We start from the raw sequence: 9,827 nt of genomic DNA on the forward strand, positions 1-9,827 counted from the left end.
CACCATCCCCCACCACCCACACCCCACCTCCCCGGCCTGCCCCAGCTTGCTGGCAGTGGCATTGGAGGCAGCCTACTGACTCTGCTGTCTTTTGGCCTTGATGACATTGGCGGTTGTCTCTGGCCAAAGGAGCCTGTGCAGGTCCTGCCTGGGAGGGAGCGGCCAGTGCCATGACTGGCATCGCTCCAATCATCGCAGCCTCATCAGATGCCATGGTCACTGGCAGAGGGGCGGAGGAGCTGCTGCCATCATCCAGAGCGCCCTGAGAGGAGCCCGCAGAGACGACAGGCAGCTCATGCACCAAGGTGAGGTCGGTCTGGGTCTCTCTGCTCACCATTGATGGACGGGCATGTGGCTGGGATACTGGGTGCCTCATCCATCTCCCACACTGGCACTGACCACCTTAGGCCATTGCCTGTGTGAGGGCTACAGGTCCTAGCACAACCCCAGGAACCCTTGATTCTGTCCCTGGAGCTGCCTCTCCATGAGAGTCACCACTCTCTCAATGGAGGAGGCAGTGGGCTCGGCCATGAGGGTCAACACAGAGCTCATGCTCCACATGGGCTCCTCCGTAACAAAAACCATGGCACATATACCCTCATGGATCTCCACCAGATTCTCCTGCAATACCCACTGGACATGGCTGCCTGTAGTCTGAAGCCTATTGCTCTGGACACATGTCTGACTCAGGTGGGGGGAGGCTCTTTGGAAAGAGCAGACTCTCTCGTGTAACATATTGGGTCACCAACCCCAATCCGCCCTGGAAAAGCTGTGAAACCTTGCACCAACCACCCGACCCCTGGCACCCTTTGGTCAGGCAGCACTAACTCTGGGACCAAAGGTCCTACCAACAAGCGGTCAGAGGCAGGTTAGAGAGCTCAGGGAACTGTGCAGGGCAGGAGCAGACCCTGCAGCCGGCATTGTTGTGCAGCAAAGCAATAACCATTAACGTGAAGACCGCTTTCCGGCCAGTGATTCCAAGATGCCGCTGACTGAATCACAGAATCAGAGAATTGTTGCGGTGTAGAAGGAGGCCATTCGGCCCATTGTGCCGGCACCAGCTCTCTGAGTATTTTAAGGGGAGGAATGGCATAGTAGCATTGTTACTGGACTGGTAATCCAGAGACCCAAGGGTAATGCTCCTGGGACTTGGGTTCGAATCCCACCACGGCAGATGGCGAAATATGAATCCAATAAAAATCTGGAATTAAAAGTCTAATGATGACTATGAGACCATTGCTGATAGTCATAAAAACCCATCTGGTTCACTAATGTCCATTAGGGAAGGAAATCTGCTGTTCTTACCTAGTCCCCAGACCCACATCAATGTAGTTGACTATTAAGTGCCCTCCGAACAATGGCAGTAAGGGATGGGCAATAAATGCTGCCTGAACCAGCAAAGCCCACATCCCATGAACAAAGTAAAAAAAAAAGCTTAGTGATAATTTCCTGCCTTTTCCTCATAACCCTGGTTCGATGCAACCCCTGGGCAGAGTCCAACAAACGCCGAAGCCAATTTGACCAGACCTTGGGCAGCTGTCCAGGAAACATCTGAGTCCAGCGGACCGGAGCAGTAAAACAGAGAGGGATGGAAGTCGCTGTTCATGGGGAAAGATGTTCCCGAAGATCGGGGATACGGTTTCCCGTTCAGAAAAATGTTTGGATACCAAGTCCAAACAGGCTTGTTATTAACATTTAAGAATTCCAAAAGCAAGTAAAAAGTCTGGAAATCATTCACCAAAATATAGAAAATCAATTCCTGAGATAAGACTGAAAGGAGAAATTGTTAACCCGTCAGCAGGCATATCATGAACCAAAAGCCACAAAAATGGGCAAAAGGCATGAAATCAGTAACCAAAACATCGATCATAAATTCCTGAGACTAAGTTTGAAAGCGGGAAATATTTAGTCAAAAATAGCCAAGGTGAAGGGGCAAAATCCAAATGGGTTTGACCGAAATGAGTTCCAGAGGGTTGGCCGCCAGAGTCAAATTTATGCTGTTGATCTGCCGCTTGCTGTTCGTGTCCTTGGGGTTGGTGGGGTACTTGCAGAATAGTCAGTGATGGCAAATTGAGACTTGGTGTTTGGTTCTCAGCGTTGCCTCCAGGCCCTGCAGAGACCAACCCACACTCCGGCCACCTGACTTTTAAACCCTTTTTGGTTGTGAACTTTTTAGATTGCCGCCCATTTCTTGGATTTTCGGTCGGGCCCAGAAGCTGTGAAGAAGAGTCAAGCGGACTCGAAACATTAACTCTGTTTCTTTCTCTCTACAGATGCTGTCAGGCCTGCTGAGCTTTTCCAGCAATTTCTCTTTTTATTGAAAAGTGATGGTCTGACACACGACAGACCCCAGGGCTTGATCAAGGGACTGATTGAGGGACTGGAAATCATTAGCCAAAGCAAAGACTTCCGGGATTTTCCTGCCTCGTTGTGGTGGGACCTACCACAGGAAATTCGGCGGCCCAGCCAATAGCCCATTGATTTTTGGCGGGACTGAACAATCCCAGCGGCAGGACGGGCTGGAAAATCCTGCCCTTGGACTCTGGCTGAGAGTCTAAGTCCTGGGCTGGCAAATGGTTAGCCAAAAGAACTTGGTCACTGACTGGGAGACAAAGTCCTGGTTAATCAGAAGGAGAAATGCAGCCCATGTGTGAAGTGCAGGACGAGGAAGGCTGAGCCTAGGCCTGGGAGGGCAAAAATCCCATCACTTATTGAAGTGTATATGGTTGGATCTGGCCGCCTTCCTAGGCCTGTGGTTGATGTCTTCCTGCTAAGGGAATGGGATTGCTGCTGCCAAAGGGCCAAGGTGCATTTCTTGGCTTGGCAGTGCTGCAGCTAGTAATCGAGTTGACCTCAGACGTCCCCAGACCGACATGAAAAAAAACCCATTTCAGCGATTTGGGGCCTGATCCTTGGAAGGATAACTGCACAGTTGCCCTCCAAATTGTATCGGGGGTCAGAGGGGGGCATTGGCGGGGTATTGGCAGAATTTAAGGGGTGGCAAATCGAGATTAGGTCTTGTTTCTAAGCGTTGCCTTGAGCCTCCAGACCTGCTGAACCTGACTCAGGCACTCACCCAACAAACTTTCAAACCTTTTTGGGTGGAGGTTTTCCTCAATTTTTGCCCATTTTTCGGGTTTTCAGTCAGGCTTAAGATAGCAGCGGACTGACACCTGGCAGAACACAGACCTTGTTCACCCTTGTGTCAGGGACTGGATTGCCACGGTTTGAGGCCCAGGAAGAGTTCCAAAGCCAGCCGGTGAGTCGGCTGGGGACACCCTAGCTCCCAACCCTGGAAATCATTAACCAAAGCAAAGACTTAGACTCTTGCTCAGAGACTAAGTCCAGCGTTGGTCAATTGGTTAACCAAAAGGACTTGGTCATTGGTTGAGAGACTTAGTCCTAGGCTGGCAAAGTGGTTAATGAAAATGAAAAATGCACCTGAGGGTAAGTGCAGGTTGAGGAAAGGTGAGCCTTGGCCTGGGACAGCCAAAATCCAATCACAAACTGAAGTATCCAGCTGCCTTCCTGGGCCTGCAGCTGAGCTCTTCCCGCTTAGGGAAGTGAATTGCCCCTGCCAGACAGGGCAGTCCAGTCCCAGGTAATGAGTTGCGCTTGAAAGTCTCCCTGCCGAAATGAGAAAAGCCATTTGCGATGAGTTGGGGCCTGATGGTCTGAAGGACGACTGTGAGGTCGCCCACCGAAATGCCACTTGCAATTGCCGTCCCTGGGGATTGGCGGGGTACCCAGAGGTTTTCGGGAATCCGATTCTCAGAACGTTTTCTGACAGTGGTTGCGCTTTGAAAATGCCCAGAAAAATGTGACTTTAGAAAAGGCTCTTAATTTCAAATCAAAGGCCTTTTAACACACTCTCAGAAGTCATTTATGACCATTTAAAGCAAAATTTGGTGGACATCTTGAACTCTTTTGTCAGACTGAAATATTGGTGGGAGTCCAGGCTGGTGGTAACTCTGAGACTGAAACAAACAAAATGTTTTTGGTGGAAGGGTGGCCTTGGCTTGCTTGGGACTGTTTGCATTCAGCAGTTTGCAGTTTGATGACAGACAAACAGACATGAGATCTGAGTGGTGTCCAAGATGCTGCACTGCGTTGTGCTGGCTCTGAAGCCTTCCTTGCCTCTCGCTCAGCCTTCTGCCCACTTCTGCGCTCAGCATGCTGTCCGTTACCCACCCTTGACTGTGGCCTATTGCCCTCTTCTTTTGACTTCTGCCTCGTTCGGCCCCTGTAACCCACCCCCCAGCATCCACTTGTTCCTTTGCCCTCGGGTGCCTCGTGCTGCTACGGTGTGTAAAATGTGAGCAACCTTCTTCTTCTCGTCTGGACAGGCGATGAACCATGACATGACTTGTCACCATCTTGCCACATTACAAATACTGTCAAATTGAGGGGAGCTTCTGCGGGCTTGGGTGCTGCCTGGTGGCTCATCACCAGGACCTCAGTGAACGGCTAACGTGAATTTCACAGGGACTGAATTGGCGATGCAGGCCTGGCTTTTCTTTCCCACCGCGGTGACACTGGCCGCTCTCTAGTCACCCTCCTTTTACTTGTACAGGATGCCTGGACATCCAACCTCTGGCTCCCACGAGCTGGTCGCCTGGGAGCAATGGTTTAAAGCCTTGAATGTCCGTCTATTGGTGTCTAGCTTGAGAGAGTCACAATGTTTGAGAGAACGTGCCTGACCCGATCTGTGTTTGCTTCCCTTCCCCCCCCGCCCACCCACCAACAGCGGGTGAGACGTGTGATTGGCTGGTGCTTTCCGGCTTGTATTCCACTCAGTTTGTTGTCTGCTCTTTCTCATTCTCCTGGTGACAGAGACCCTGCCTCTGTTGGTTGTGAAGCGTGATGGCACGGTTATAGGCTCAGGTGTTCCCAGGGCAACACACATCGCTATGCAAGTGCTCTGACCGAAAGCTGATTGGGCCGCGTCAGGTTGAGGCTCCGCCTCTCTGCTAGTTGCATTTTGCACGGTCCGGGTTTGGGCCCCTGGGAGAAACAAATCAAAGCATCTACAACTCTTAGCGGTGGATCACTCTGTACACGTGTCAATGAAGAGCACAGCAAGCTGTGAGAATTAATGTGAATTGCAGGACGCATTGATCAACAACACTTTGAAGGCACTTTGCAGCCCTGGGTTCCTTCTGGGGCTTTGCCTGCCTGAGGGCCACTTGACAATCATTAGCACTTACCTCCCCGGCGAGAGTGTGGTTTGGGTGTCCCAGAGGGTGTCTCTCTGGTCCCCTAAGTGCAGACCCAGAGTTCTCTGTGTCAAAGAGTTTGACCTTTGGTATTTTTGGTATGGCCTCAAGGCATGTTGGCACCATTCGTGGTCCTTCCACCCTTGCTCCTGACATAGCTGTCATCGGGTTGCAAAATGATTTGACTGCTTGGCTGTTGGGACTGCTTACCCCTTGAGGTTTGGGCCAGGGTTGACTCTCTGTGGTGCTGGGAAAGAGGCAGAGTTGGATGGTGTATTGGCATAGAGAGAAACAAGAGGGGTTGTTGCTGGTTGTCTTTGGACGCAGCTTTAGTGTGTGGTTCATCCTCGGTGCCTTTTGGTGGTCGCTGTGGCTTCTGGTGTTTGGTGTTGGGCGAGGAGGAGAGCTTGACTCAGTGACTTGGTTTGCTGTGTTGTGGTACCGTGTGCGCGTTAGTGGTTGTATTTTGTCAAGAGACTCTGCAGCGGTCACGCACAGCTGTGTGTTACACTGGAAATGGTCTCCTTCCACACACTGTAACCTTCCCACCCCTTTTGGCTCTATCCGACTTGCCGCACTGCCCAGCGTGCGCCTAAGTTGGTCCCCACACGTCTTTGTCCTGTCCCTGTTACCTGCTTTCAACGGTCCGACTACAGCTCCTACTCTCTCTGTGCCTCCTATTGCTTCCACCCTTCGTTCCGGACCTGGCACATCCATTCCTTCTGGTCTTTGCAACTTGCTCACTCTCTCGAGCACTGTCGCTACCACTTTCCTTCTCTCCCACACTGTATCAGTGCTGTGGAATATTTGAGCAGAGTCCAGTCTTTCTAAGCACCAGCAGCCGTGTGCACATCTGCTGCCATTATTGTGTGAAGCTGGTCAGACAGCCTGTGCATACGTGTGCACACATGTTATGTGCTCAACCTCAGGGGTGGCAACTCACTGAATTTAAACACATTACTAAGCGGAGGAAAAGAAACAAACAAGAAATCCCATAGTAACTGTGAGTAAAGAGGGAAGAGCCCAGTGGCGAATCCCTGCTCGACTGGTGGGGTTGGGTGGGAAGGCCAGTGGGGAAGGTGACTCGTCACTCCAGTGCCAAGTGTTATAGGCACCCGGCAGGAGCCTTCACCCTTTCCTGGGGTAGAGGAAAGGGACCACTGCCACGCCTTCTCCCCTCGTGAGTCAGGGGTGGTGGGCTCCCGGTACCCCTGGTGTGACTGTCGACCGGGGCTGACTGTCCTCAGTGCGCCCCAACCGCGTATTTATAGTAGAGGTTGTACATATCAAAGAGCTTGAAGGTGATAAGACTGTCTAACTTTCAATGATCAATTACATTGAGAATCATTGTCACACAATTAGTCTATTCTAAGTTTATGATTATACAGGATATTGGGGGAAGCTCACATAGTAATAAAAAGTGAGACAGAGAATAGATAACCATGCTTGACCTCATCTTTAGTGCTAGGGGGTGTACACTCTAGAGAACAGATGACCATTGCTTGATCCTGTCTCCTTGTGTTGGGGGCAGACATCCCAGCTCCATCTCAAGGACTCCAGGAAGCCTGCCCATGACACTCCCCACTCTCCGTCATATCACGATTTAATAAAGGCTTCCGAGACAAACCTCCTGGGTCTGAGTGTTCACTCCATTTTCCGTGACACCAGTGGGCCACTTTTGGTAAGCAGAACTGGCGCTGCGGGATGAACCCAACGCTGGGTTAAGGCGCCCGATGCCAATGCTCATCAGAGCCCACAAAAGGTGTTGGTTGATATAGACAGCAGGACGGTGGCCATGGAAGTCGGAATCCACTAAGGAGTGTGGAACAACTCACCTGCCCAATCAACTAGCCCTGAAAATGGATGGCGCTGGAGCGTCGGGCCCATACCCGGCCATCGCTGGCAATGCAGAGCCCGCGGGGGCTACGCCGCGAGGAGTAGGAGGAGCCGCTGCGGTGAGCACGGAAGCCCAGGGCGCGGGCCCGGGTGGAACCGGCGTAGGGGCAGATCTTGGTGGGAGCAGCAAATATTCAAACCAGACCTTTGAAGGCGGAAGTGGAGAAGGTTCCCTGTGAACCGCATTTTTATTCAGTAATGGAATGTGGGCTTCATTGGTTTTGCCAGCATTTATTATCGATCCCTAATTGTAATCAAGAAGGTGGTGGTGAGCTGCCTTCTTGAACCACTGAAGCCCATGTGGTGTTGATACACCCACCGCGCTGTTAGGGAGGGAGTTCCAGGATTTTGACCCAGTGACAGTGAAGGGACGGCCGATATATTTCCAAGTCAGGATGGTGAATGACTTGGAGGGGAATTCCCAGGTGGTGGTGTTCCCATCTATCTGCTGCTCTTGTCCTTCTAGGTGGTAGTGGTTGTGGGTTTGGAAGGTGCTGTCTAAGGAGCCTTGATGAATTCCTGCACTGCACCTTGTAGATGGTACACACACTGTTGCCACTGTGCGTCGGTGGTAGAGAGAGTGAATGTTTGTGGATGTGGTGCCAATGAAGCGGGCTGATTTGTCCTAGACGGTGTCAAGTTTCTTGAGTGTTGTGGGAGCTCCACTCATTCAGGCAAGTGGAGAGTATTCCATCACTCTCCTGACTTGTGCCTTGTCGATGGTAGACAGGCTTTGGGGGGTCAGGAGTTGAGTTACTCGCGGCAGGATTCCTAGACTCTGAGCTGCTCTTGTAGCCACAGTATTTATATGGCTAGTCCCGTTCAGTCTCTGGTCAATGGTAACCCCCAGGATGTTGATAATGTGGGATTCAGTGATGGTAATGCCATTGAATGTCAAGGGGCGATGGTTAGATTCTCTCTTGTTGGAGATGGTCATTGCCTGGCACTTGTGTGGTGCGAAAGTTACTTGCCACATGTTAGCCCAAGCCTGGATATTGTCCAGGTCTTGCTGCATTTGGGCATGGACTGCTTTAATATCTGAGGAGTTGTGAATGGTACTGAACATTGTGCAATCATCAGCGAACATCCCCACTTCTGACTATATAATGGAAGGAAGGTCATTAGTGAAGCAGCTGAAGTTCGTTGGGCCTAGATCACTGCCCTGGGGAACTCCTGCAATGAGGTCCTGGGGCTGAGATGACTGACCTCCGACAACCACAACCATCTTCCTTTGTGCTAGGTATGACTGCAACCAGTGAAGAGTTTTTCTCCTGATTCCCATTGACTCCAGTTTTGCTAGGGCTCCTTGTTGCCACAATCGGTCAAATGCAGCCTTGATGTCAAGGGCAGCCACTCTCACCTCACCTCAGCTCTTTTGTCCATGTTTGAACCAAGGCTGTAATTTGGTCAGGAGCTGAGCGGCCCTGGCGGAACCCAAACTGGGCGTTAGTGAGCAGGTTATTGCCGAGCAAGTGCCATTTAATGACACTGTTGATGACCCCTTCCATTACTTTACTGATGATCGAGACTAGGCTGATGGGGCGGTAATTGGCCGGGTTGGATTTGTCCTTCTTTTTGTGTACAGGACATAACTGGGCAATTTTCCATATTTCTGAGTAGACTCCAGTGGTGTAGCTGAACTAGAACAGCTTGGCTATGGGTGCAGCCAGTTCTGGAGCACACGTTTTCAGTGCTATTGCCAGAATATTGTCAGGGCCCATAGCATTTGTGCTCTCTGATGCCTTCAGCAATTTTTTGATGTCACATGCACTGAATCAAATTGGCTGAAGACTGGCATCTGTGATGCTGCGGACCACTGGAGGAGGCCAAGATGGATCCTCCACTCTGCACTTCTGGCTGAAAATTGTAGCAAATGCTTCAGCTTTATCTTATGCACTGATGTGCTGGGCTCCCCCATCATTGAAAAGGGGATATTTGTGGAGCCTCCTCCTCCAGTGAGTTGTTTAATTGTCCACCACATTCATGACTGGAATTGGGCAGGTCTGCAGAACTTAGATCTGATCCATTGATTGTGGGATCGCTTAGCTCTGTCAATCACTTGCTCCTTATGCTGTGATTGGCCGAGTTGGATTTGCCCTGCTTTTTCTGTGCACTGATCTCACCATGGCACTGGTGAGATACTGTGTACAGTACTGGTCTCCTTATTTATGGAAAGATGTAAATGTGTTAGAAGCAGTTCAGAGAAGGTTCAGGACACTACCAGTAATGGGAAGGTTGCACAGGTAATGCTTGTATCAACTGGAGTTGAGGAGATTAAAAGGCGAATAATTGAGGTCTCTCAGTGCCTGACGGGTTTTGACAGAGTGGTGTGGAGAGAATGGTCTACTCTGCTGCTAATTCATAGGTTTGCGTGTTTGTATGTTGGTTTTCCTATCACAAATGCAGTTACATAGGATCTCGCTTAGAGGTCTGGCTGCAATTCACTCACAGATTCATGCATTGGTGTGGTCACTGACTGTACTGGTGGTTTTAGGGCATTATTTGGCCCAGGCACTGTGTATATACCTTGCTTGCATTAAACTAGGACTTTAAGCTAAATAGTGGGAGCAAGCGATCTAGTGAGTGAAGAGGTGATGAATTAAAGAGAGAGGAGAAGGTAAGAGAGCTAGGTAGCAATAGGGGATAATCAATGTGCCAGGATGGAACAGAGCATAGAAACTTAAGAGTGTGCCAGCGGATAAGGTTAAAGGTTGC

General features: G+C 50.5%; 1 non-coding gene across 1 annotated transcript; it reads left to right on the forward strand.

Moving 5' to 3' along the window:
* The first annotated feature begins 5,031 nt into the window (after positions 1-5,031).
* LOC144684089 (5.8S ribosomal RNA) lies at positions 5,032-5,185 on the forward strand. Its single transcript, XR_013577385.1, has one exon. It is a non-coding gene; the product is annotated as a 5.8S ribosomal RNA (ribosomal RNA).
* The last annotated feature ends 4,642 nt before the right edge of the window (positions 5,186-9,827 follow it).

Source organism: Cetorhinus maximus, chromosome 8 (genome assembly GCF_964194155.1).
Source record: "Cetorhinus maximus chromosome 8, sCetMax3.hap1.1, whole genome shotgun sequence".
In the NCBI taxonomy this organism is placed as follows: Eukaryota; Metazoa; Chordata; class Chondrichthyes; order Lamniformes; family Cetorhinidae; genus Cetorhinus; species Cetorhinus maximus.